The 26,603-nt window shown below is 49.1% G+C and overlaps 1 long non-coding RNA gene across 2 annotated transcripts; it reads right to left on the reverse strand.

Moving 5' to 3' along the window:
* On the reverse strand, positions 1-25,191 carry LOC109314450. 2 transcript variants are annotated; one of them, XR_002102292.1, is made up of 6 exons: positions 24,950-25,163; positions 19,199-19,295; positions 15,833-15,857; positions 7,573-7,780; positions 449-7,382; positions 1-163 (listed from the first exon to the last, which is right to left on the reverse strand). It is a non-coding gene; the product is annotated as an uncharacterized LOC109314450 (long non-coding RNA). The 2 variants fall into 2 exon arrangements; XR_002102293.1 differs by having other exon boundaries at positions 1-618; positions 24,950-25,191.
* Between the last annotated feature and the right edge of the window lie 1,412 nt (positions 25,192-26,603).

Genomic DNA, 26,603 nt, shown 5'->3' on the forward strand with positions numbered 1-26,603 from the left:
TCACTCCAAAATGTCACACATCAGATCAGACTTCCCCTTCCCACCCTGCTTATCAGACACGGGGCAGCACTTACAGAGCAGCTGGTTCCTCTCGCGGTGCACTGTACAAGAAAAGATTCAAGCCCCACAGCCAATTCCATCACCTCTTCTTGCTGATCTTGATCTGCAAGTCCAAGTCATGCTGAGTCCATTGATCCATTGCCAATTAAAGTCCTTTCTCTAACACCAAAGCTCAGACTCTCGCATTTACTGCTAGAAAACCCTCTCTCTGCTCATCTTCCCACCCATTCCTGTGGGCTACAAATGTCAAACTAAGCTAAGAGTCTCCCAAGGATTTTCCCCCTCAAAGATTGTGGTGTTTTTACATTATTTGGGCTGGGACAATCTCATCTTTCCCCTCCGGGCCTGACAATCAGGTTCGAAAAGGATTATTTATATTCTTTCTTACCCGAGTCTCCCAGCTAGCAAAATTTCATATCCAGGTGGCAGGTTTTCATTCTTTGATGTTGTTATCTTCTGACCCGCAGGAGATGTGCAGCTATTTTGACCAAACTACACACTTCTACTCTCAGGCATAAGAAATGCTGCAGTCCTCAGATAAGTAGAAATATTTGGAACCTGATTAAAAGTAAGTGACAGGCATCATTCTATTTAGTTGTGTTCAGACAGAAGACAATATGGGGTAATCTGCTATAAATCAGCAGATTAGGTCAAACTTCCCCTTGAAAGCCTCCCCCTTCAGAGATCTATACATACAGTAAAGCAGAGAAAAAACAGTATGACGGGTTAGCTACTGCAATAGCATTTCTTCCAATTTTCTCTTTATTTTAATGACAGCTACGCTCACAATAAAAGAGCTTTTATATTGCCATTTTCAAGGGCACTGGAGGAGACCCAGGGCCACTGCAAGTCATAGTTCAAAAGTCTATTTGCTGATTTTATGATGAAAAGATGGGTCCGTTTGGGAGTCCTACCACCCGTGTGACCTTAACCAAAATTGCCAGATAGGACGTGAAGGAGCAGTTGGCTTCTATTTTTAGGTGGTGATGACATGAAGGAGAAAATCTGAGCTTCACTTCATCCCACGCTGCTATACTGAGAGGCTCAAAGCTTATTCAGAAGGGGAGTGTGCCTGCCCACCCAGCTCATTAAATCCTAAGCATGCGAGATAATGGAAGACATTAGAATTAGCACAGATCACACTAGTAAACTTCTGTGATGCAGGTACCCGACTATCAGGAACAGGACTCAGGATGCTGCCTGCCTCTCATAGACCACAAATCATTCTGTTGCAATTATTTTGAAGATTTTTCCTTGTGCCTAGTTAGAACTCAGATCAGCAATTCTCTCGCTGGCCCCAAGATGTCACTACTATTTCACCTGAGAGTGCAATTATAGTCTGTCCCAAGACGTATCCCTTTTTCAAATACTGATAAATAGCCTTGATGGATGACTGCAAAACAAAGGCCTCACCCTGCTGCTAATTTTGATTAAGTCAAAAGTGTTTTCACAATGAAGAAATTCTTAAACCAATCATCTTTGTCCAGCTCTGCTACATGCAGAAGCTGAATAAAGCATGCAGTTGACTTTTTGCAGAGGTGTGGAGAAGTTCTTCAGGGAAAAAGCAGAATCCAATACAGATGGGAAGGGGGTGCAAATGTGAGACTTCATATGCACGTTTGTGCTGTTAGAGGACTTGACTTAACTTGAATCCTAACATGAATGTTACTTTACAATCTTTGTCACTTACTCTCAGTAACATTTATGCATCTGCATTTACTCACAGCCTTATGGAGCCCAGTCTACAAACCTAGACAGCAACAGAAGACAACCAGTTGCCACGATGGTCACCAACTTTCATTCAGAAAAGCATCCCTTTCCAGGACAGCAGTGAAGCATTTGCCAGCGAGCCCATGCCCCAGTGCCTTCCAGCTTTGGGCCTCAGGTAAGTGCATTAAATAAGTATTTGCATGCCAGAGTGCCACCTTCTAGCCAAAGGAGCTGGATGGCCTATTAAGATGCCTACACTTGACAGCCTGCATGTTCCGCTTGTGTTGTAACTTCCCAATCCACTGATAAAGTACCATGAGGCATACTCCAAATCGTAGCCTTCTTGGTGTTAGCAAGACAGGTCCTCCATGCAGGAGTTATGGAAACCACCCTTTAAAAGTTAGTTCACCCCTTCTGGTGGTTAACAGAAGAGGCTGACTGCTGATCAGCGCTGCTGTGCTCTTTGCCAGGAAGTCAGATCTGTACACAAAGCATCCCCTCCTCCAGCCCCCCTCCAATTAAGTCCATTGGCTTCAAGGACTCGGTTTTACCCCTGCAGAACACCACATATTTTCCCATCATTCACAGCCTTGCAACCTGACCCAAGGTCTTCTGCAGGGTCTGTCTCCACCCTCCAGGATTATGCTATGCAGGCCAGCTGTCTGGATGTTGCAAGTAAACAGGATTCTCTCCCCTTGGCCCAGGAACTCTAGCAGGAGGAAGACAGCCACTTCCCAGCAACTGGCTTTTATGAGAACCAGGTGATCTTCAAGCTGTCACCTGATCCCTGGCTTTACAGCATCAGCTGAGAGGCAGCTGATTAGTCACAGGTCAGGCTAGGCCAGGCACTGTGCTGGATGGCAATTCCAGCATTTGTGCCTCTTCTGCTGTTGTGGTAGGTGTTAGTTTCTGCAGCGTGCGCACTGCAGTCTGCCCTTGCAGTAGTCCTAGCTCAGGCTAAGGCTATAAACATTGCAGGCTCTATGGAGAGAATGTCATGAGTAGAGCCTCAGTCTGGCTCTCTGAATAGGGGGTGAAACACAAAAACACCTCAACCCTTGGATTGAAGCTCTTAATGACCATGAAGAGTCTTAGGCATGTTCCCCTTCTGAAGCGGAGAAACATTATTATTTGTTCTTTGTCGTGAGCAGCAGCCAAAAGATACAGGGAGGGGATGTCACAGCCAGTTCACGTATGGTATTTAGTTAGAAGACAAAGATGTACTTCTAAGTGTGAACAAGCCGATTTGGCAAGACTGGGGTCAAAACTGCAGGTGAGACACGAGTACGAGGCAAAGGGTCATGCTAGAAGCTATGCATGTCACACATGCGTCTGTGCTACCTGCAGAGACAAGAGGCTTGTATTTCTCCTTCCAAAGGAACAAGGAAGCATCATACCAGGGCAACAAGTTGTAAAGAGTCTGTATTCTTTCCAGTGTTTGCAGTTCTGTGTTTAATCCGATAAGGTATACATGGCTTGCCCTCGGATGGAAACTGAAAAGGAAACCCCCAGGACTTCAGGGAGTGGTAGGCTATGATCCAGGAGGCACAGGTCTTCCTGCTGCATCTGACTTGAAGAGCCTCCTCTGCAGAAAGAAGCAGGTAAGGAGGTCAAGGCACCATCCTGCTAGAAGCAGCACCTTTCGGATAAGATGGGGGGGGGGGGGAAAAAAAAAAAAAATGGGCCTGCCCACCAGGGTGCACGTTAAAAGTCCCACACCACATGGATGCCAGCAGCGCCACTTTGCTGGAAGGAAAAGGGTTAACACAGGGGATGCAGGCACTCTGTCCACCGGGTAGGCTCAGGCACTTTGAAAGAAAACCCTGAGTCCAGCTCCAGCCCCTGGAGGGCAGGTCTAAGGCCAAGGACTGGGCAGAGATCAGCTTTGTTCAGTATTTAACTGAATACAGTGGCTGCACAAACAAAGGGCTCCAGCCAACTCTCATGACAACCAGTGAATAAAAGTTTCCTACACTTTCCTTCTCCAGCCACCAGAAGACTCTGCATCAGTCTAATCCATCTCCAACGCAGGTGAACAAACTGCTTTAATTAGCCACTCCAGGGCCTGTATTATCTTGTGGATGGATCGGACAGGTTTCTCCTGGGACAGCACACTTTTGTGTTCAGTATCTGCAAGCCCCTTCAGCCCAGCGGGCACAGCTCTCAGGGTCAGGCCCCTGCCACTATTCTAGGTGTCGGTCCTTTCCATTTGGCCACTTGCGTGTGATCACTTAAATATATCATATTGCAAGATGTTACATTTAGGGAGTGTTCCAAGTTATTAGGACACATGACCTGATCTTTACTGTGGAAACTCAGTCATCCCACAGCAAAGCTTCTCACTTTCTGCATGAAATCTAGTTTACAACCCAAGCCTGGGTGGATAGGTGTATATGTCCGCTGAATGCAAGATACAGGCTCTCTAATGGGCCCAGCACTGAATTAAGTCTGACCAGTGAGCACAGCTCAAGCAGAGATGCTTGATCATTTTTAGGGAGGTTTCCATTAGCAAACGCACATCGCAAGGCTGCAGCAAGACGACACAACCGATCTGAGCAGCAAGTGACAAAAAGCCCATCAGCGACAAAGGGAATTTTATGCCAACAGAATGTAATTAGTTCCGCCATTGGAATTAGGCCAGCACAATCAGCAAATTAAACTATGTTCCCAGTGTTGCAACAGTTTCCATTTCAAATTTAAAAGAGGAGATTGGTAAGGGATATCCCTTCCTGCTGCAGTTATGGAGTAACAGAATGATGCTATCATTATGCATTTACAGCAAAACGTACAAAAGCAGTAGAGAAAGACGGCCCGAGAGATCCAGCCACCTGATAAAATGTTCTAAGTGCAATACTGCTCCCTTTTGATGTAGGAGAATGCAGTATCTTAAGAGGCAACTTCTTGTGCAGCTTTTACTCTCTACAGCACTAGCTGTTGATGGTACTTTTCCACTGTCTGGCTCCTGTACAGTTTAAACACAGATGAAATAGGAGCACAAAGGCGGCAAAGAATGAATTACGCAGCGATGACACCAGCATAGGAAAAATGACTTGTCGCGCAATGTCAGCTTTGCTGGCTTCTGAGGAGCACTGCCTGGCAGCAGGGTTATTTCAAACTGATGAGGAAGTGCTAAGCTAGAAAGAGCAGTTGCATGGGACGCAAGTGCAGAACTCGCATAGCGACTGGTTTTAAAGATGCAAATCCCATGTCTGCCCTTAACATTTGCTGGCGTGCTGAATTCCTGAATGGCTTCCCAACTCCCCTTATTCTCCTCTCAATGAGACATCACAGTATGTGTCCGAGTTCAGGGATGTGGGGAAAGAGATGACTTGACCCAAGTCTCCACTAACACTTCTCCAATCTGGGATGGCTAGTGAGCATTCAGCTGTACCAGCACATAGGACTGACCCTGCACAGCTCAGATCCACCCACGTTTGCACCTGCCCATGACACTCTCGCCCACACTGTGCCTAGAAGGAGCAGTGTCCTTTGCTTTCCCAGATTTTCCAACGTAGAAGGAGCCAATTTACAATGCCATTTTACTTCCGCTGCATTCTTCCTACAAAGCAGCCGCATGTGGGCACAGGTCCTATGTTACAGATAACACAGAGGAGCAACAGCCATCTCACTTATTAGTGTATAAGGATCTGTGCAACCCCATTCGAGCGTGTGGAATTACTAGGGATCTGCAGTACACACAGAGAGTCAGACAAAGTGTTTGACTCTTACCCCAACCCACATTCCAGACATTTCATCAGTTCCATTCGGCCTACACCCTGCCTGGTGGGACTCGGGAGAGAGAACAGCAGGGCTATGGGGAGAGCGTGCTGGTGGGGTGGGGAGAAGGGGAGCATTGAAATACAGCAAGCCTCATTCCCCAGCAAGTTCCTGTAAAATGACTTTGCTTCCACTGTCACTTTGTTACGAGTTTTAACGCAAGTTTTGCTCTGCCAATAGGAAAGGACTCGGAGAAGCAGAATTCTGGGCAGTTTGCTAATAAAGAGGTGATGTGCCAGCCCAAAATACCAGTCTCCAGCCTTCTCAATCCCTAAGGAGGCAGAGTCCAAGCTTAAGAGGATCTGCAGAGATGCTCTCTGCTGCTTTTGAACTCTACAGACCATCCTGAACACAGGGTGCTTCCCCACCATCAGGGCATGTAGCCTCATAGGCCTCTCTGCTAGACAGTTTGGTGCAATTATCCTCCTTGTCAAGATGAGTGAAAATGAGTTTTGGGGACGCTGAGTCATTTGCTCAAGGTTATAATGCTAGCGCTGTTGTGGAGAGCATGGATCCAAGAACCCTGCAGGCATCTCCAGAAGATACCAAGGACTCAGCAGATCACAGAGACAGAGCCACTGAACAGGAGCAGGAGCCAGAGCTTTTCCCAACCTGCACTCTCACCCCCTTGCTGGGGTTAAAAGTCACAGAAATGTAACAAGATCTTTATCTTATTCAGCTTAAATCCAGGTATAGAAGTGGCTGCTCTGAGGGCTCCTCTTCTCAGGCCTACTCAGCCCACACCTTAGATTTTACTCTTCCTAAAGCCTCTCCACATCCCTCATAGGCAGGTGGGAGAACAATCACCCACCTCAGTATGTCACGAGAACCCCACAAACATCCCCAGAAGGATCAATGCCCAAAGTGCTGGGGAAAAGTGGATGGCTAACACCCTAAAACTACTATGCAAGGGGGGAGGTTTAGTACCAGAGACTGCCAGGTTGAGGAGCAGCCTCCCACCTACACAGCCAGGGAGTAACATGGCATGGCCACAGCTGTCCAGCTTCCACTCCCGAAATCCAGTGCTAAAAGCCCAAGGAAGGCAGGGGGCAGTTTGTGTCAGCCCGTCTCCACACAGCCTGCTCTTACGCACCAGGTCCCTTGCACAGCCCTGCAGCTCAACAGGTTTGGTGGGTTGGGCAGCAGAGTCAAGTCTGGGGACTTCTGGCAGCACCTTCCTTGCTGCACAGTCGTGCGTTTCCCCTGCTGAACAGAGCCTAGAAGAAGCAGCGGCCACAGGAGAAAGCTTCTTGCTGCCCCGCTCCAGGGCCCTATGGCCAAAAACACAAGCAGCGTTTCCTTGTTACCAGCCCAAGGCTCCAGCCCAGATAACCCCTCATGGGTAAAAGTGCTACTGACATGCCTGACATTTATGGTCAATGGCTGGAAATGTTATTTTCCTGCATCCACAAGTGCACAGGTGGGTGGAAGTAGAGGGAGTGAGCAGCAGCTTGCTTGGCTTCTCTCTCATCTGTTTGCATGAAGCAAGTCACTGTGTCATCCAGGCCCGACAGCTTCCCTCATTTTCTCTGCCTTTTGTCCCTTCCTCCAGCAAAAGCGCTCGCTGCCCTGACCTCCAATTCAGAACAGGGAATGGGAAGGGACTGCCAAGGCAGGGCTCCAACCTAGAAGCTTACTTGGCAACCAGACGAGGTGCGATGAAGGCCCAACAATGTGCAGCACTTCTAGGGCAGTATACTTGCTGATTGCTTCCTTGTCTATTGTTCACAACAACCAGCTAAGACACTGCCAAAGAAACACTCACAGCTGGCATCCACTGATGAGAGGTTGGTTCCATCTTCCTCCTCCATCTGATCTACAGGAGGCAAGAGGGTCTAGGGAACAAAAGCAACAGTCAACAAACAGCCATAAGAATAAGAGATCAGCTCTCAAGGTGGAGATTTCCAACTATACATCAACAGACACCCTTTCCCCTGCCCTCCCATGCACCTCCCCCCTCCTCCAATCCAACTTAAGGCCTCTAAACTTTACAGATAATTAATATTAAGAAAGAAGCCAGCTTACTTGTCTGGATTCCGTATTTATCTAAATTGCTCCTCCAGGTCCAAACAGCCCTGCTCAGACAGATAGTGGGATGACAAAGCATTTCCAGATGCCCCATAAATAGTTTGAGGCAAGTTTGTTCAAACTCCTGGCGGTTTTGCTTGTATGCACAGTGCTACTCCCAAGCTCCGCATAGGAGCGGAGGAGAACTCGCTGGGAACGGATCCACCTGCAGACAACAGCAAAAGCACTCCAATTCTGATTTATGATCAGGCTACTTTTACATAGCCAGAGACCGCCTCAGGGAGGCAGTACTGCTAGTTCTTGTGATATCAGTCTTAAAGTCCTGGCTCCCAGAGTCACATGAATGTGGTAGGCCAACTTTCAGTTAAAATGTAGGTCTAACCCTCCTGGTTTCAGCCCTGTAAGGCAGGGAATCTACTCATGGATCTTTTGAGCACAATGGGGTGCTGCCTTTTTTTTTTTTTTTTTTTTTTTAAATAGAGGCTCATATTTGGATCTAAAAAAATGTTTGTCTTTTTTTTTTTCCGGAGGGTAGTCAGACATTTCTGAGATGTGCAAGTTTCCCATCCGTTCTATACCAGACCGGGTAAAAAAGTATCGTCAAGCCAAAGTGAGCGTGAATATGAACAGAGGGCAGGTTAGGGGAAATATCAGAATAAAAACTTGGATTCCTTTTTTCCTGACCCAGTTTTGTTCCCTGTAAAACTGGATTTCGTCTTTGGGCAAGTGCCAGTGGTGCCTTTAGCCTGACAGACAGAAGGAGAACAAGATCCATGAACTGAAAGCTAGAATAAAAGAAAAAATCCAAGCCAAAAATAAGACCTTTTATAAGCACAGCAGATGTAATTAGTATTTGGACCAGATCAGCCCAGCTGAGCTGTATTTGCCACGCTTGGGGCTCTTCCCTTCAAGACTGGGTTGGTTCTAAGTGATGTGCTGTAGTTCAATAAAGGGGCTAGGCTTGATGCAAGAGTCACTGAAGGAAATGCTGGGGCTTAGATTATGCAGGAGCCCTGACCAGATTATTATAAATGGCCCTTTTAAGCCTTAAACGCTAGGAAGCGTCTGAGGAGGCTGCCTGGAAAAAGAAATAAGGGGCTGCGAGTGTATTCTAGCCAAGTGTATTCTTTCATTTCTACACAGGAGGACTTTTATAAATCTCTTCTCCGATGCCTGATAAGGGTGTTTGTGTCCGAAAACGTGCAATTATTTTTTTTTTGCAAAAATCTTGTTGGTCAAATAAAAGATATCACTTACCATGAGCCCCGATTGCTTGCTGGAGAACAGGCTGCACAAAGAAAGGATTGGTTAGTGGACAATTGTTGCCTTTTTCCCCAGGATGGAGGAAGTGAACTTCTCATTGGTATTGATCCTCGCTTTTTTCCTTCCTGGTGCCCCTCCTTGGCTAGAAAGTATCCAGGTTGTAACCATATTGGTCTAGAGAGAAAAAAAAAAAAAAAAAAAAGCAATCCAAGGATCAAACCTTCCCCAAACAGAGATGAGCCAGGCTGTAGACCCGGCTGCCTTGTTTAAACAATGACCTAACCAGTACTTCAATATTCCCCTGTGGTATCAGAGCAAGTCAGGTTATCTCAGAAGCAATAAATAGTTCAGGGACAGGACCAACAAAGGGGAGTCAAACAGTCAAACACAGAAAAGGGTACTGATATGTCCTCAAAGCACATTCTGCTTTTGTTCCCAGCTGCAAGAGCCAAGGGACTCTACAGTAGCCTTGCTGGGGCAATGGCAAGCTCCCACTGAAAGCTAGACAGGACAAAGCTCTGGAGAAGACAGCGTAGAGACAATTTGACAGTGATGGGGAAACAAGGCAAGGTAACAGATGCACTGCATCTCCTGTCTTCACAGTATAATGATCTTTTACTTCTCCAAACACTTCAACTCCCCTACAATACTCTTCATCTGCAAAGCTCAAGGTTCTCTGCCACAAGATGGTACAAACATCCAGCTGAGACAGTCCTGCTATTGCCCTAGAAAAGCATTAGCTGACCTAACAGGCCCCCAAAGCCCGTTTTACTCAACCCTCACCAGAAGGGCAGTCCAGTCAAGGTCTTGCATGCATGGTTTACATGCACGTTTGTTCGTGCGTAGTGTTACTCAGCTGTTTAGTATTGAAGTGCTAGTAGCCCTCTGCAAATTGACTGTAACTTATCCCCAGTTTACTCCCTCAATCAGGTCTAACCAGTCAGAGTCCAGCTCCTGGCAGTCAGACAGGGATCTCTGCTGGGGGTTGTGCTGTGCTGTTGCCAAGAGCACTGGAAGCAAATAGTTTATATATAATGCAACCAGGAAAAACTGAAAGCAACAGATAACCAAACACCCTTACACCTTTGAAGGGAAAACCCCTATCCTGCCTGGACCTAGTGTTGGCAAAACCAGTCTGCTTAAACATGTTGGACTCCACCCCCCCAGACGTATTACACGTGCCATGATTAACACTGGGGCTGTGCGAAATTTCACCAGCCATTTCATTCCAACATTATTTCGACCAATTTTGAGGTTGAAACAGCAAAACTGGAATGAAACAAAGGCTGTTGAAATGGCCTCGAAAACAGAACGAGGCTGGTCAAAACGTTTCAACCATAGGCTGGGGATGGGAAGTCAGTCCAGCTGGGCTGCCTCCCCATCCCCAACGAAACTCGAAACAGTGTCAGAACAGCCTTTCTGTTTTGACAGGAGGGAACAGAACAGCTATTCCGACTCTAAATGAAATTCAAGACGAAACACTGTCTTGTCGAACTATTGAAACAAGGCAAAATGGAACGGTACCGCTTCAGAGCCCTAATTAACACCTTCATCACAGCAGAAATGGAAGAGGTCCGACATCCGCACCCTATTTAGGGTGCCATAAAATGGGAACTAGCCATAAAAGTGTTCCACATAGAACAGAGACAACACAGGCTTGCAATTACATGTAGGTGGAGACTGCAGAGAGCTACAGGGCAGGAAGAAGGAAAATCAGTTTTTGGGGAGTACAAGTCCCTTCATCCAAAGGAAAAGCACGTAAAAATACCACGTTTGGTGAGCAAGTTTTATAAATACAGGGAAACAAACAAACAAACAAACAAACACGCTTCCACCATTAGAGACAGAAAAGGCCGACTGTTTCAAGTTACAGTACAGTTGTTTGATGGTAGCACCTACCTGCATCAACCCAGCTTGGGCACAATCAGCTCAAGCACCATTCAGTGATGTAGTTGGATAGTGTTCCTGCCCAAAGAGTTTGCAAGCTAAATCTCCAAATGAATATCAATACTCAAGACATTCTGCACACAATTGCATGTCGACTCTTCTCTCAGACCATTAGGATTTAATGTCTATAAAAGCTGGACCCACAATCTCCATTATCAGCTATTAATGGAACCTTGCCACAGGCTACTAATGAGTACACACACACACACATCTATATCTTCAGAGAATACACAATCATATCTTGTGGCACAAAGATTTTAGCTGCATGAGACTAGGACAGCTGGATTCCTCACACATGCCTCCTCCAAGGACCCTGGATTGGATTTACCACTGCAAAAATGGGGCCTAACCAGGTTAACAGTCACTCAGGGAAGCCGTTAAGCTTTGCAATGGAGATTTAAAATGCTATCTGACAGGGTGAAGGAAAAGCATCTTCTCTGCAGACAGCTAGGCTCATTTAAGACAGATTAGTCCCTGGTGCGGCTGCAGAAAAAGGCAGGCATTTGTGACGCTTAAAAAGGGGTCTGGCTCTTGAGAAGCATTTGTTTGCTCTTTCATTTCCAGCCAGACGGAGGTTATCTCTGGCGGGCCACTCAGGAGCAGCTTTCAAGTCTTAAGGGGAAAAGAAAAATCTGACGGAATTAGTAACAGTTGGAAGAGACTTGCTTGGAGACCGTGCTCCCCGAGAGTAATTTTAGAGGCTTTTCCCTTTGGCGCCTTGTCTAGCAGTAGTTTCGCTTCTCGCTAGTCCACATTTTCCATGGTCACACACGGATGGAAAGTTTTGTGCTTTGGTGCATACTTTGCATTGCAACCAAGGGCAGCAAGAATTTCAGCATCTTGCCCATCAGCATCCCGGCACCGACAGAGGCAACCCGTGCTGGCGACAGCTGCACACAGTTAAACTGTGCACATGAACCAGTGGAACCTGCAAACCCAGAGGAGCAGGAAAGGTAGCACTTATATCAGGAAAAGCAGCCCACCAAGACTTGCAGTGGGGGGAGGACACGCAAGACAGAGCAAGATGAAAGAGCCCTGTGGGTTCAAATTACACCAGCTCATGCTGCTTCTGAATCCTGTTTCCAGTGTATTGCTGTCTTTGTTGTACTCTGCCTACCCAGCTGAAATACTGGATGGGAGATGAGGGGTTCTGACCATGCCCAAACTGTATGTCTAGTGGTACAGCAAGCAGAAGGGAGCTACCTGAACAATCGGGTCACAACAACAAATTAATCCCCAAGGAGCAGGTTAATTATGACTCGCTATTACCAAAAGATGCTTCTGTTAGCGAGAACATATTCCAGTGAAGCTGGGGGGGGGCGGCGGGGAACCTGCTCAGACAAGATCTGCAGTAATGGCATTTTGCCAACCAGGAATATACCTCTATGGGTGTAAACTTCTGCTTAACCAAACAATGCATTCCCAGGGTCATGTCATTCAACTGAAGCCAGGATGGGGATGATCTGGGGCAGAGGTTCCCAAATTCTGGGCCACGGCACAGTGCCGGGCCGCAAAGGGCTGGCAGCCGGTCTGTGGGAGGGTTGGCTTCCGGACCAGAAGTCCAGAAGTGACTGGTATACTGCGGACTGGCAGCCAACCCTTTTTTATACCGAGTATAAAAGAGGGGTGGCTGATGTCAGTTAGTTCTGGTCTGCAGCATGCTGGCCCGCCGTTCTGCCGGTCCACAGTCACTTCCGGTCCACGGTCTAAAAAGGTTGGGAACCACTGATCTGGGGCATCATATATGACTAAACCAGCACCGGTTTAGTGACGGGGGAATTCCAGACCTGTTGCAGCGATGCGTGAGGCTCCGTGGTTTCCAAGGCAATCAAGTGCAGGTTGTATCCAAAGATACAACCAGGTCCTGTGGGAAGCTTAATAAGAGCTCAAGCGTCTCCAAGTACTTCCCCATTTCCAGTTAAGTCACCAATCTTAAGCCACTTACCTCAGCCCAGTCTGTGGGTTGAAACCCAGAATCGGACTCACCGAAGCGGTAGTGATCTCACCATTTTAAGCCACCCTTTTTTTTTTTAACTCCAGCACCAGAGATCCTATAAAGGTACACTGTGCTTGAAAATAATTTCAAGACAAAACTCCCTCATTAAAGAAAGGCATGAGATAAGGCAAGTTCCCTGTAATCTCCTCCCTCCACATGCACCAAGAGGTTGGCAGTTCAGTCCCATATACCAGACAGGCAGGCAGGAGGAAAAAGGTTTTCCTGGGCTTCTTACAACAGCCACAAAGAGACAGGCTTTGCGAGCAGTGGGTATACGCGATACAAGACTCCCAGCGCTCTCCCCCAGCTGCATGTTCAAATAACAGGCCTAGTAAAAAGACAAGACAAATGATGACTCCCAACAAATAAGCTAAAACTTCCACATCCCCTCCACCGCTCGTTTAAACCCCACAGCAGGACTGTCCCACCATGAGGCACCTGCTTTCTTGGGGCCCTGCTTAGAAGAGAATTACCCATTTCCTCGGGCTCTTCAGGTTGGTTTCTCTCCTGTTGGGAGCTGCTGAGCAAAGTCTTTCTGGACTCCCACCTAATCTCCACTCTCCTACCTCTGCGACTCAAACGCTCACCGGTAGCTCGCAAGAGTTGCATCCACCTGCTGCACAGCTCTGTCTCCGCCTGCTGCGCCGGGGCTGTCCGCATTCCCGCTCCAGCAACAGCCTCACCCTGCCCAGCTGCCACTCCTGTAGGGAGAGCTCTCAGCGGATATGCAAACAGGGAAGATACCTTTGCAGTGAGTCACTGACCGCCTAAAATAAAGCGGAACCAGAGGGAAAGGAGACGGACAGCACCAGTCTGATTGCACTTAAAGAAAGGGGAGGCAGAAGCGGGCAAAGCCTGCAGGGCGCAAGGTGAAGGAGGGACCTACGTAGGAACAGGAGAAAGGCAGCCCAGAAGGGAGACTACAGCAGAGTGTGAAGCAGGGTCCCGGCCCCACAATCTCTGCTGGCATTTCTGCCCACACGTGGCTATTTGAGGAAGGCCATCTCATGCCAGCACGTCTCAGCCAGCTGGCCCACATGGGCACTGCAGTTCAGAGGAGGTGCAGTTGTCCCAGCCTGGCAGCAGGCATCAGGGGGAGAAGGCACAGTGGTAAAAAGGAGCCAAGGGCAGCTCCAGGATCATGCTGGCCACACCCCAGGGGCAGTCAGTTCATCCCCCATTAGCAACTCGCCCCCACCCACTTTTCCTGCTGGCACTTCAGCGTCTTCCCACAATTCCCATCACGTGCCCCCAAGTACAGAGAAGTGCTCACACAGTTCACTGGTAAAATGTAATGCCCCAGTAAGGACCCTCATAGTCCTGACAGCTGGGGAGGTACAGTGCCAGCAAGGTTCCCAACTGAAGCATGAGTCTGCACTGTGGCTGCTCGTGGCAGGCGCTCAGACCAAGGGGCGTAGCACCCAGGTTAACCCAGCAACACAGACATGCCCTGCTCAGCTAGTCCAGGGGCCTGTCCTTTCCAAGATACCCAATAAAGCTCTCTCTGAAAAGGATACCAAAGAGACTAACCAGACTGGCTGCATCCTCCACTTGTTAACAGGTGCTTTATATTTAAAGTCTGCCGCATACACAGCACAGAAAGCATCCACTGTAAAGGGCCAGCCAGTGCCCCAGTACCTCTGACATCACTGGCTGAGGCAGCAATCATATTTCCACATCAAAGCAAGACAAGGCTGAGGTTTCATGTGCACAGCTGTAACTCTCATGAAAATGCTTTTTCCATAGCTGCTTGCCTCCACAGGCTGCACAACTCGGCTCCGCACCCAGCCCTTTTGCAAATGTGTGCTGCCTGCCACGATGCTACTTCTGTGTCTGGACGACCGGATCCCTTCCTTCTTTACCAGACCTGACATGCCCAGGCCTGTCTTTCAAGTGTCTCCTAAAAAACAGAATATCCCTCATCTTCCACTAATAATAAGCCTTATACCTTATGTATTTAACATAATCCTTAAGGTGCATGATTACTAGCCAGTGCATCTGCATACACTTCCCACTGTTGCATGCTCCCTGGATACACTTTTCCTCCGCTCTGAATCTCACCTTGTCATGTCTTGACTTCAGACTGCAAGTCTGTCATCTTATTGTCCAAACAGTACTTGGCACGCTTGAATAACCAGATTTACTACTTTTAGGTGCCTCAAAGCCTCCCACCCGACCACCACCCCAAGATCCACTGGCAATTCCATTCACATGCACAGACTCTTGAAGAACAATGTAGTTTCAGCAAAACCCCTGCATGAAATCAACTCTTTATTTACAAGATACCAGAAACATTTGTTCTCCAAATGGGATGTTTTATAGCAATATCTATTAAAAACAAGCATAAACTCCAAAATGATGACAAAGCTCTGAAATTAGATGAAACTAAATTTTCTATTTTATCTCGGGCCAATCCCCAGGGTGCCTACATCATTACAATTCCCACCAGAGCTGAAACTAATTGGTAAAGGCATCAAGGCTCGAATGGGCTATGGATGCTGAACCAAACCACTCACCCCAGAAATGACATTGCTCTACAGTCAAGGTTGAGACAGTGTGGGAACCAGAGGGGGGGGGGGGGGTGTGCAGGATTTCATACTGCTGCACCTGGTGCTGAGTCTGTTTAACATTCATTGAGCCTTTATTTGCCATAGCAGCTACATTGCATTGGCACCAATAGCCTGATCCAAACTCTGTTGCAAATCAGCGGGGAAAAGATCCCCAGACCCCACTGAGATCAACTGATCAGGCCCTGTATGATACCGACTGTGTAAATTAAGACAAGTCAATGATCCCTCATTTTAAGAAGGCTTAACTGGTTGTTTAGTTGTGAAATTTAAATGAAAAATCCATCAAGATAAGCTACCTCCCTCCACCCCTGCCCCACAAGAGGCAGACTGGCCTCCAGCCAACATTAGACATCTGACAGCTCCCAAGAGAGAATTTCAATCTTTGCTCACAGCGGACTGGGGTCTCATGTGCCACGCACCACACTTTGAAGCCATTTCTATGCCAACACTCACCCCCTGCAGCCCTAGGCTAGTTAATCACCCTGGCCGTGCCTCAATTTCCCCATCTGTTAAAAAAAAAAAAAAAAAAAAAAAAAAAAAAAAGAGGAATCATTATGACCTACCTCATGGAGGAATTGGAGGCAGGAATAAATTTGCAAAATGCTTAGAAAGCAGAAACTCTGCAGACATGCCAATTATTATTCCGTGAGCACATGGAGGGACACAAGGCTTAGAGTCAGGCCAAAGTAAATGCTTTGGGCATAGAAAACCAGATAAACAGGGGAAAGAAAAAAACCACATGCTGTCATGGGCTGCATTATCCCAAGAAAGCCAAATTCTCCGATGACCTCATGCAGTCTGGAGTGCAAGAATCCCAGTGACCCAATGCCCCAGGTGACTCTAGGGGTCAGAAGTGACAGCAGGTCAGTAAGTATCCCTGTTGCTGAGCCCAAGAGACAGAGCCTGGACCAGAAGCCTGTGGGAGTAGAGCAAGTTTAGTGCTGGCTTCCATTCAGTAGTCCAAGTGCCTATGGAGCCAGCTGCACCCGCTCCTGAGCTGGAGAGCTTGCTTCCTTTGCAGCAAGCCTCACCCTTTGGTGCTTTCCAGACTGGCTAGATCAGTGCTGCAGGCAGAGGTCACATGAGCAGGCAATCAGAGAGGAAACAGAGCAGGCAGATGTGAAGAACCAGCCAGCAGCCCATAGGGCAGGAGGGGGAAGGACAGGGCCCACAGAGCAGCGCTCTCCTTGGCTGTCCTGGGTAGGCTGCACTCCCACCTACAGCCCAGTCTGCTCATGACTATTCACTTTGCTTGATGGGGCACTAAGTCCCCAGCAGCACACCTGAGTCCCCAGCAGAGTACACCCCTGCCCTACCAACCACGAGCAAGGTGCCTTCACCTGCTCAGGCAGTACCCACAGTTCAGAGCCATCTCTCCCTGGAATGACATCGGTCAGCCCAGTCTCAGCCCCGGAGTACCAAGAACAAGGGGACTGAAGTTAGGACTCGGCATACCTTGCATGGCACCATCAAGCATCTGGCAACTTGTTTCCCTTGCATCCTGCAGAAAAGGCTGGGGACCACCACTAGAGCAGCCTTACAGTGCAGCTGAGGCCCTAACATATACCTGCCCATTTATCTGAACTAGTCCACTGGCCAGGATGGCCATCTTCTCATCCATTTGGGTATTCACGCAGGCCTCGTCTCAGTGCCAACGATGGCCAAAATTGGCATATCTGAGCAGGACTGCTCTAGACCCCCTTCTAAGGTGAAGAAAACCCAGGAGGTCCTAAGCACGGGGCTGGCACACTCACCCAAGGGGAGGTGTGTGCATGCACGCAGGTACCGGCAATCTTGACCGACAGGCTATGGGGAAGTAATGGTACATCACACCTGACTGCAATGTAGGCACACGCTGCCCGAGCACTAGCTCGCTCAGCTCCGTCTAGAAAAAAGTCTCAAAGCAGCAGAGCTTGGTGTGGGCTGCAAAACCCACCTTAGGGAAGCCAGTGGGTTTGAATCCCACACAGAGCTCTGTGCTGCGACAGCACGCTATCAGCAATGTCAAGGTCGGTCGTTTAAAGGGTCTGTCTGCAGCACAGACATAGCAGAAGCAGACCTGACCGATGGGGATGTGCTAGAGAAGCCCCTGCAAACTCCCACCACAGAGCAGATGCTTGCTGGCTGGGGACGTAACCCTGCCCAGTCCCCTGGAAGCAGGCTCATCCCTTCTCCTAGCTGGCTTGGCTCTACGGCCTCTTCCAACTGCCAAGCGCGCAGCGAGTGCCAGTCTGTTCAGGGGTCCTGCGGCAACTCCGAATCCCCGGAGAGGCCTGGACCAAGGCCAGCATGCTACAGATTTTCAAGTGAGGACTTTCAGCCTCTGTGACTTATTAACCAAGCAATCTGCAAGGGAGTTATCATCAGGCAATAAGCCCAAAGTCAATAGCTGTCGGCAGCCTCACCTCCGTCCCAGCCTTGCGGCAGACTTGGGACCCCAGGATGTGTGACTGTATCTGAGTCAATGAATTCACCCACCCACATCCCTGCTGACTCATGCTGCCGGGGCTGGGGCTGGAGTGAGCCACCACGCAAACCCACGGCACAAGCTCCATTTGGTCAGAGCCACCCGCGCTGGGTTTGCCTGGGTTACATCCTTGCTGCTGTACTTATGCATGAAGGGGTCTCTCCGGAGCTCTCCTCCCAAGCTAACCCACCTCAGTAACTCATTTGGCCCATTCTCCAGTCAAGATGCAGCTGTGGCCACAGGGCCCACCCTCCACTTCGCTTCTCCCCTTGCCTTTGGGATGGGCTGCATTAGAAGCCACTTGCCCTGCAGCTTTGCCAGCCACTCTCTCGCAACAAAAGGGTTTCAGAAGACAGCAAGAGCGGGCCCCAGCTGGGCCCCAGTTTCAGAGCATCTTTGCTGGGAAGTGCCCATCACACACTGCCACAGGAAGCACACAGGCCCCCCATGCTTGGCCTGGCCCCTGCACATGTGCAGAGGAGCATACGACATGCTGGCAGAAAGCGCCCAGTGCAGCAGGGCAAGAACTGTTTCAGGACTTGCTGGGTAAGTCACCCTGTGGATGCCCCTTCCACTAACGTCCTCCCTATGCCAAACCAAACACGGTGCTCCTGCACCCAGCACCCCGCTTCGGTAGTCACCTGGATCAATACTGCAGCACTATCTGGGACACAGACATCAGCAGCTGGAGGACAGAGGACAGCAAAAATGCTCCCCTCCAACCACAAACAGCAGCAGAGTATGCTGGCATCCTAGCAGATGAAGTTAAACCAGGACCACACATAGCAGCAGCAACCAACGGCCACTGGATGAGAAGAGGGGACAATATAGCAGCTAAGTGTTTAGTGTGACCCTTCAGAGTGAGAAAAATCAGAGGGTTTGTGCTGGGAGCTACGGTATGAGGTTAGAGTGCAGGAAACTGGCTATTCTCCCATCTCCATGCACACATGGTCACATAGGTAAGAATCAGAAGAAAATGGGCTCAAGAGACAAGAGGAGGATTGTCAGGCACAAGCAAGGGAGGAGAATGAATGGGCTAGCTGTATTTCTGAAGGGATGGAGGTCTCAAGGAAATACCACTGGAACTGCAGCACATGAGAGAGAGAGGCTGTCTCATTTTCCCCTTCTCATGGGACCTGAAGACTTTATTGATCCTCTCAAATGTACCTAGCTGATGGAACAAGGAACCCCTGGGCTCTATTTATGGCCACTTGTTCAATGCATAATGCTGAGCAAGACCCAAGAACTTTGTAATCCCCGTTATGTGGAAAAATGGGGATAATACTAACCCCAGCAGGGGAGAATGCTTATAAGAGAGGAACCAAAACAGAGAGAAACCCCTTACATGTTGGCTTTATCTTACAACAGGACTTTTCTTACCATGGTCTCCTGCTCTCAGTGGAGGGAGGGATCCAAAGCTCAGGGAACAGGTTGCTTCAGACTAGCTGGGCATCATTGGGAGTGCGGGTCTCTGCTCCTAAAATACATTAGGATGGGGGAAAAAAAATGCCTCGCATGAGTCACACAGCTCTGAGAGCCCTTTCACCCAAAATACTCGCACAGGAAACAAGACAACGGCTTCCGTGTTTTTAACTCTCCTTCCAGCTGCTTGAGGAGATGGTCCCTGCTAGTCACCAGTACGTGACTTATTCTACCTTCAGAATACAACCCCCTCCTCAACTGGTATTTCATGGACTTGGATCCAACTGTATCCCTTGTATGCGGGACACAGCAGTTTAATACTCAACCCAATGAGTTCCTCTGCTAGAAATGGGCGCTATAGAGTCTCATAACAACTCTGGGTTTTGAGGAACAAGGAAGAACCCAATTTTTAAATTTTTTTTATTACTCAAACACACACCCACCCACCACCACTTTGAAGCCTTCTGATTACAGAGCACTGTAGTTGCACTTCGCAGTCCTTTGCTGGGAGAAGATGCCCCTGGCGCCTATACACATGCAGCAGGTCTACTCTGACGTGCAGAGCACACTCCAGCATCACGTGCATCAGCATCCCCTTGCTGAAAAATGGAGCAGGGGCACTTTTAACTAAAGCCCATTCAACGAGCTTTAGTTAAAGTGCCCTCGCTGGCATCCCCATGCTGAAAAATGACGATACACATGACACTCCTGGCACTTTCATTAGAGCAGGTCTCAGAGCCCCTCTAATTAAAATGCACCTCCCTACCCCAGCACGTCTATAAATGCTTTCAGATACCAGGTGGGGTGTCAGCATGTAATTGCCTAGGAACTAGAAGAGAAGTCTTCAAGAAATTCCCCTTGATCTGGCTTAAGCACAGAAGGCAGCATCTTCAAGAGCACTGCAATTTCTTAAGATAGCTTAGGCCCGCTGACTTTCACCAAGATGCAAGCTCTTCGATGCCTGTCACTTTAAAAATGGAACCGTGATTCCTATATGACCCAAGTACTTTTCAATTTTCCCCTAGAACATACAAAACCTAGGTTTTCCATAGACATGGGTTCAAAGGCCAGCAGGTACAACTGAGCCCTGCAACTTCTTAAGCAAGATTAAAGGTGCAACCGGGGGTGAAGGCTGACAAGACAAGACATTACAAGAAAAACATCCTTTTTGCTCTTCACTATTTCACTGCACTGGAAGAGGCAGAAACTCTTCAATCTCTCCTGCTTCAAGGCTGTTGAGCGGGACAATTCTCTTTCATAAGATGCCCGCAGATAAGGTATAGTGGGGGCAATTTAGATTGTATTCATCTCATTAATGCCACAAAAGCTACTATTATCTCACCTCCATTATCAGCATGAGCTGCATGCAGGCAGTATGCAGTGGAAGCTGAGCAATGTAGCAGCCCATACAACAGTTTATTCATCAACTATTGTTCTCAGCTAGTATCCTGACAACTTCCTTTCCTGCCCAATTTCCCAGCTAGCCATGGTGAGGCCCCCTCCTAAGTGCCTACCCCCATACTTGAAAATCTCCATAGATGGATATTTTTGCTACGCAGGGATTGTGTGCGCGTGTGTGTGTGCAGGAGGAACGTAAAAACCACCACCACAAACCCACAGAACCAGTACAAGGGAATTTGAGTCAGGAGTCAAAAGGACAAGCAGAAAAGGACAAGCATCCCTCGTGTAACTCCTAAGTCAGTCGTGTAACAAAAGGACAAGCATCCCTCGTGTAACTCCTAAGTCAGTCTAGTTACACAAGAGCTGAATGTGGCCTAATAAATTACTGCTGCAGAGGCTCTGTGTTCACCTCTCACCTTTTTTTTTTTTTTTTGCCCAGATATTCAGTAGCCATTTAAATGGGTCACCTAAACTCCTACCCCTCATCCACAACCCAGCAGGAGGCTGATTTTTCAGAGGACCTGGGCCCTGGAACAGCATGCACCCTGCACTTCTGGACGGGAGGCAAAGAGAGGTCAGACCTCATTACTTTAGCAGCATCCTTAGGGTTAATGTCCTTGAAATGGGCCGTCTCTTCCCATACCACTATGCTAGCAGGGCTCTTTGGAGAACAGGGCTTTTCATAGCGAGGCCTGCCCCAAAGCCCCAATTCCAACCCCAATGCTGTGCTTCAGGGAAAACACTTGCCATGCCTTTCTATCAACATCAACTCTCCAGGGAAGAGAGCTGGGATAAGTTTACCCAACAACTTGAATGCAGCCAGCCCTAAGAGCGGTAATAAAGCCGGCATGGCCCAAAATTAAGAGCTCTTTAGCTGGTCTGCAAATGTTTAAGTGTCTGTGCAAGCACAAACCATTTGGCATACATGGAGAGTCTGAATCTGGGATCTCCTGCACAGCACAGAGGGCTACTGCTAATGTTGCCCTTTGATGAACGTAGCCACCATAGGGTGCTTTGTGCTGGCAGACCAGTCATATATTGAGTGTTAAAAAGCAATTCTTTCCTTTGCTAAACAAATGCTCCAGCGCACTTATTTCCTATTTGTGAACACACACATATGCCCTCCCCAGCCTACCCTGCAAGAAACCACAAGCACCCAAGTCCTGCAGTCACAAACCCCGATAATGGTAGATTTCTCCTGGGAAAAAACCATGAGGGTGCACAGCACAGCACTTCAAAGGGGCCCACCAGCATCAGCCAGCTTGCGTGCGCAATGAAAGGACAGGGTGGGCATTTGCCTTAAGAGGCAGTGATTTTAAATCCAAGATGGCATTAAAAATAAACAGTGAGGAAAAAAAAAAAAATCCTCCCGATAGACCTCTGGAAAGGAGATGAATCAGGGTGGTTTGGGGGTGAGCAGACAGCAAATTTGGGGATGCCTTCTATACCAGAGAAAAGAACCACGTAGCCAATTCCAATAAGCAAGTCTCCGAGAGGGGCAGGGAAGTGCAGGAGAGGCATCTATCAAACCAGGTCTAGTGCTAGCATAAGCTGGTTAATACCAAAAAGAGCTTTAATGGAGTAAGACTCACTTACCCCAGTCCGACATGGCTTCTGCTGCTCTTCGAGTCCTTCTCTGAGCTAAACCTTTCCTTCCTATATAGCATATAGCTACCCAGATACCCAACCAGACTATAGAAGATTTGCGGAGATACCCAAGACCTCCCAACAACCCAGCGCACAGTGCGTGGGTACCCCGCTGCTGGACAGCACAACCAGCTTGGCTGTGCCGGGGTTCAGAACAAGGGGACAGCCCAGCAACACTCGTTCGGGGGCAACAGCTGGGATTACCATGGATCTGGTCCCACACAGAGGCGAGCGTACAGAGCAGATAACACCCCAGGGATGGAAGGGAAGGAGGGAGGGGAGTGTGTTGCTGGAAGGCCGATGGGATAGCACGCAGCTCCCTGCAATGGGCAAGAGGCCGAGCACGGTTCCACATATGCCACTAACCCAGGTAAATGCAGTAAATGGGACCCCAGGGGCAAATACCACAGGACAAGCAATCAGAGCACCCTTAGCTCCCAGAAGCCCTGGGTAAGAGCACTAACTGCGGAGGAGCTGCTGCTCTCCTACTCCACTTCGACAACTGCAGGGAAGTTCCCTTCCCCAGCCCCAGCCCCCACTGCAACTACAATCAAAAAATCACACCGGACCGGTTGTAAAGAGAAGGGCAAAAAGACAGATTTCGAGCTGGTCAGCCTTCCCACAGGGATATTCTCACCACCTCTGAAGATGGCTGCTCTCCATCACCCACCCCCATGTGCTTTTTTTGGTGGATCTGAAGCGGGGAAAAAGGTGAGGGGGTAGATCTAGACCCTCAAAGGAGACCCTTACCCTGACATAAAAGACAGGCTAGATCTGTGATACTGTAACTCCTTCCTGGGTGACTTATAGACCTTTGCCCAGCTACTAGCCAGCCCATTTCCATGCAGCCCTGCACACACTCCCCAAGTGCAGGGCAGTACATGCTGCATGCAGGCACATACCCCCATTATGCAGGACAGCACATGCACAAAAAAATACAGGCACCCACCCACCCACCTCCATAGATTCATGCATAAATGCCATTTACCTGAAGAGAAAGGAAGGATCAGAAGAGTCTGATTTGTGCTGCTGGGCTCTCCAGAGCCTCCCAGCCAGCACTGTAGCTGCAAAGCTCCCAGGCAAGTTCTCTTTAGATCAACCCTGATCCCTCTGATCACTGAGGGAGGCTGGCCCAGGCCTGAACAAGCCCAGACAAGCCCAAGTAAAGCCACTTCCTGAGCCTGCCGGGTTAGAGGAAAGACCAAGCTGCAGCATATCAAAGCTAGGTACCAAAGCCAGCCTCCCCCAGCCATGAGGCGGATAGACCGTGCAGACGGGGGGGGGGGATGCATCACGCTACATACAATCAGAGGGCCAAATTCCTTCCAGGGGCAGCACCCGATTTCAATGGAAGTGACATGCACCAAGAAGGCTACGTGCTCCCGCTTGGCGCAACTCCACCGATCGGATTTGATCCATTTTGCGGAAAGGAGTCCACGGCAGATCCTTCCTGGCAAAGGAGCAGAACCCACAACTTTGCAGTCATGTCGGAGGCTTGAGTGATTGGAAAAAGCAAACTGGCAACTGCGAGACATACTGCAGCAATGACATCACAGACCCAACAGTGCAGGGGACCCAAGCTGAACACCGACACACACACACACACACGCACGCGCACACACGAACAACTGATCTGTCGGGTTCTGTGGGATCCCTTCCTCCTGCCCTCCAGTGCTAGCTCGCCCACCCTAACACAGGCTTCACTACCGGTGCAAAAGCAGTGGGAGAAGGAAAGCTAAGGAGAGAGAGGATCCCTGGGGCCAAGCACCCCGCACCTCATTCTTCCTCAGGGGGAAGCGCTGGCTGTGCGCGCAGCTAATTAATAGGGAGCCCGTCAGAGACGGATCTGCAGCAGCCTCCCCCTCTGCTTGCACATAATGCAGATATTTCCCTCCCATCCAGATCAGTGGGTGTTTAAATTTAACTTTTCTTTCCTAATAAAGCGGCAGGGCCAAATTCTGATCTCAGAGCAGCGACTTCACCAAGTAACACCCTTGTTACACACCTGCGTACCAGAGCACAGCCTGGCCCAGCCAATCAATCCATAAGACATTGCCTTTTAAATTCAATTCCGCATGCAGCATCCCTAAGTGAGTTTCCAGGCAGCCGCAGATAACAACCCCCCTCCCCGCAAAGTTCAGCGTCTGCAGGAATCACCTTAACTTATTCTGACGCCAGCCCTTCCTGCAGCAAGGGCTGCTTCACCCCCGAGCTCCCGGCATGCACGCACGACGCACAGAACCAGCCCTAGCTAACCAGATGGCTCGTCAATGGGCTGTACTGGTAGTAAGAGATTGGACTGGGGTGGGAGGGAAGCCTTTACACTTTCACAGGAGGTGTCATCCACAGCACTTGTGTGCACCTGGGGAGAGAAAACACTCAAATGGTGATGCACCGAAATTACCGCCTTCTGCGCACTCTCGTCTTACCGGCCACGATGCGGAGAATTAGGATTCCTTTGGGGTTGGCTGGTGACAGTGGACCGAAGTTTGCAGGAACAAATTTGGTGCTGAAGCCAGTGCCCGACGCATCCATTCCCAGAGCCCACAGAGACAAGCCCCGACTTCCACAGGAACTGGAAAGCTTAAGCCCTGCATCAGCTAAACCTGCATCCCAGGGCTCAGGGAAGAAGGAGTTTAATGGAGGGACTGCAGCACTTACTTGCTTTGCTCCTTGCCTTGTGCCCTGGAAATGCTGGCGCGCCGGAGAGCGAGGAGCTCGCCGGTGAAAGTTGAGTGCTGCAGTGCCTTCTGAACACAATGACATTGTTCGGGATCTCTGGCAGCTCAAACTGCACAGCTCAGCAGAGTTCCCCAGTGCCGCAACACAGCCTGCAGGAGCTCTGCATATTAGCATGTGCTGGGACTTTTAAAGGGGAATACAACCTCGTGGGGTGTGCAGGCGTGCGTGCAGGGGGAAAGGCAGCTTAAGAACTGCTCGTGTTCAGAACCTCAAGGGCACGAGGGAGGGATTGCCAAGGTCATCTCCCCACCCCCACCAGCCTCTGACGGCAGGGGCAATTTGGGGAGCAGCGCTAGGACAGGGACAAGGGGAACCACGTACAGTTTCCACGGGGCTTCGTTCTGAGAATTTCTATTTGAAAAGGAAGCAAATGGATTCCTCTCCGAGCTGCGAACTCAAGGGCACAGACCTGCCCTGCGCTACCCCCTCACTGGGCGCATAGAGAAGGATTTTGAGCGGAGGCAGTCCTCTCTGGGAGCTGAGATACAACAGGGGCCAGTCCTACCCTGGCCCGTATGACTTGATGGGGCCTGGGTTTCCCCCTTCCTTATAAAAATGTGACCGAAGTCCCCGAAATGATGAAGACCCCTTCCCCACACGCAACTCATCATCTCGACAAACAAAGGTTTCCTCTTCCTTCCCCCAACAGGTACAATTCCACAGGCCGACTAGAAATCAAGCCTTCCCAGACACAAACCTTCCTCCTCCATAGCAACCCCTTGCACAAGGCAGGTTTCTTTGCATTTGGGGTAGTCCCATTTGCCAAGCCCACAGAACTGTCCTACCTCCAGCCTCTTAGAGCGAGAGGATACTGGCGGTTCCCATTTTATGGGAAACCCAGATAAAGCCCTGTAGAATTATATACTCGAGAGCTCGAATTATTTGCAAATGACCTGACATGCATGGGTTTTGCACTATTAGATCTTAGTCACACTGAAGGATCTCACTAGGATCCCTCTCCCCCTCCAACCTGTGCCTGGGGAGTTTGCCCCTTGGAAGAAGTGACTTGATATAAGTTCAAGAAAAAAAAAATATATATATATATATTTTAAGCCTCCAGTTTGAAAGAAAAAAAACAATGCCCGCACATATCCAATGAGGAATATAGTTCAACTCCCAGAAGGAAGGAGCCCTAATTTGCTCAACACTAAGCTACTGAACAGATAAAAATCCAAAACCAAAGCTCACCGCGGAAAGCCCCGTTTACAACACAGAGCACACCGCCAAGGAGAGCACAGTCTGCAAGCCCGAGGTCTGGAATATTTATGCGCTTACACTGTCACGCGCCCCAGGAAGGAGATGAGACTGCAGGACAGAGACACACAGACATGATCAGAGTCTATAAATACTGTCAAGGTAACAAACTAAATGAAAGATGGGAATATTCAGTCTCTGAAGAGGCTGGACAAGCAGTAATGCTTGCAGGTGAGACAGGAGAAGTTTGGGTGAGACATTAGGACGGCTCTTACAAGTCAGAGCAATACTGCAGCAAGGCAGGATCTCAAGGGTGAAGAGGCAGCACCTCAGCTGCAGAGAGCAAAGGACAGGTTAGAAACAAAACTGTGCCCCGTCG

Source organism: Crocodylus porosus, unplaced genomic scaffold (assembly GCF_001723895.1).
Source record: "Crocodylus porosus isolate Cpor-Errol unplaced genomic scaffold, CroPor_comp1, whole genome shotgun sequence".
Taxonomy (NCBI): domain Eukaryota; kingdom Metazoa; phylum Chordata; order Crocodylia; family Crocodylidae; genus Crocodylus; species Crocodylus porosus.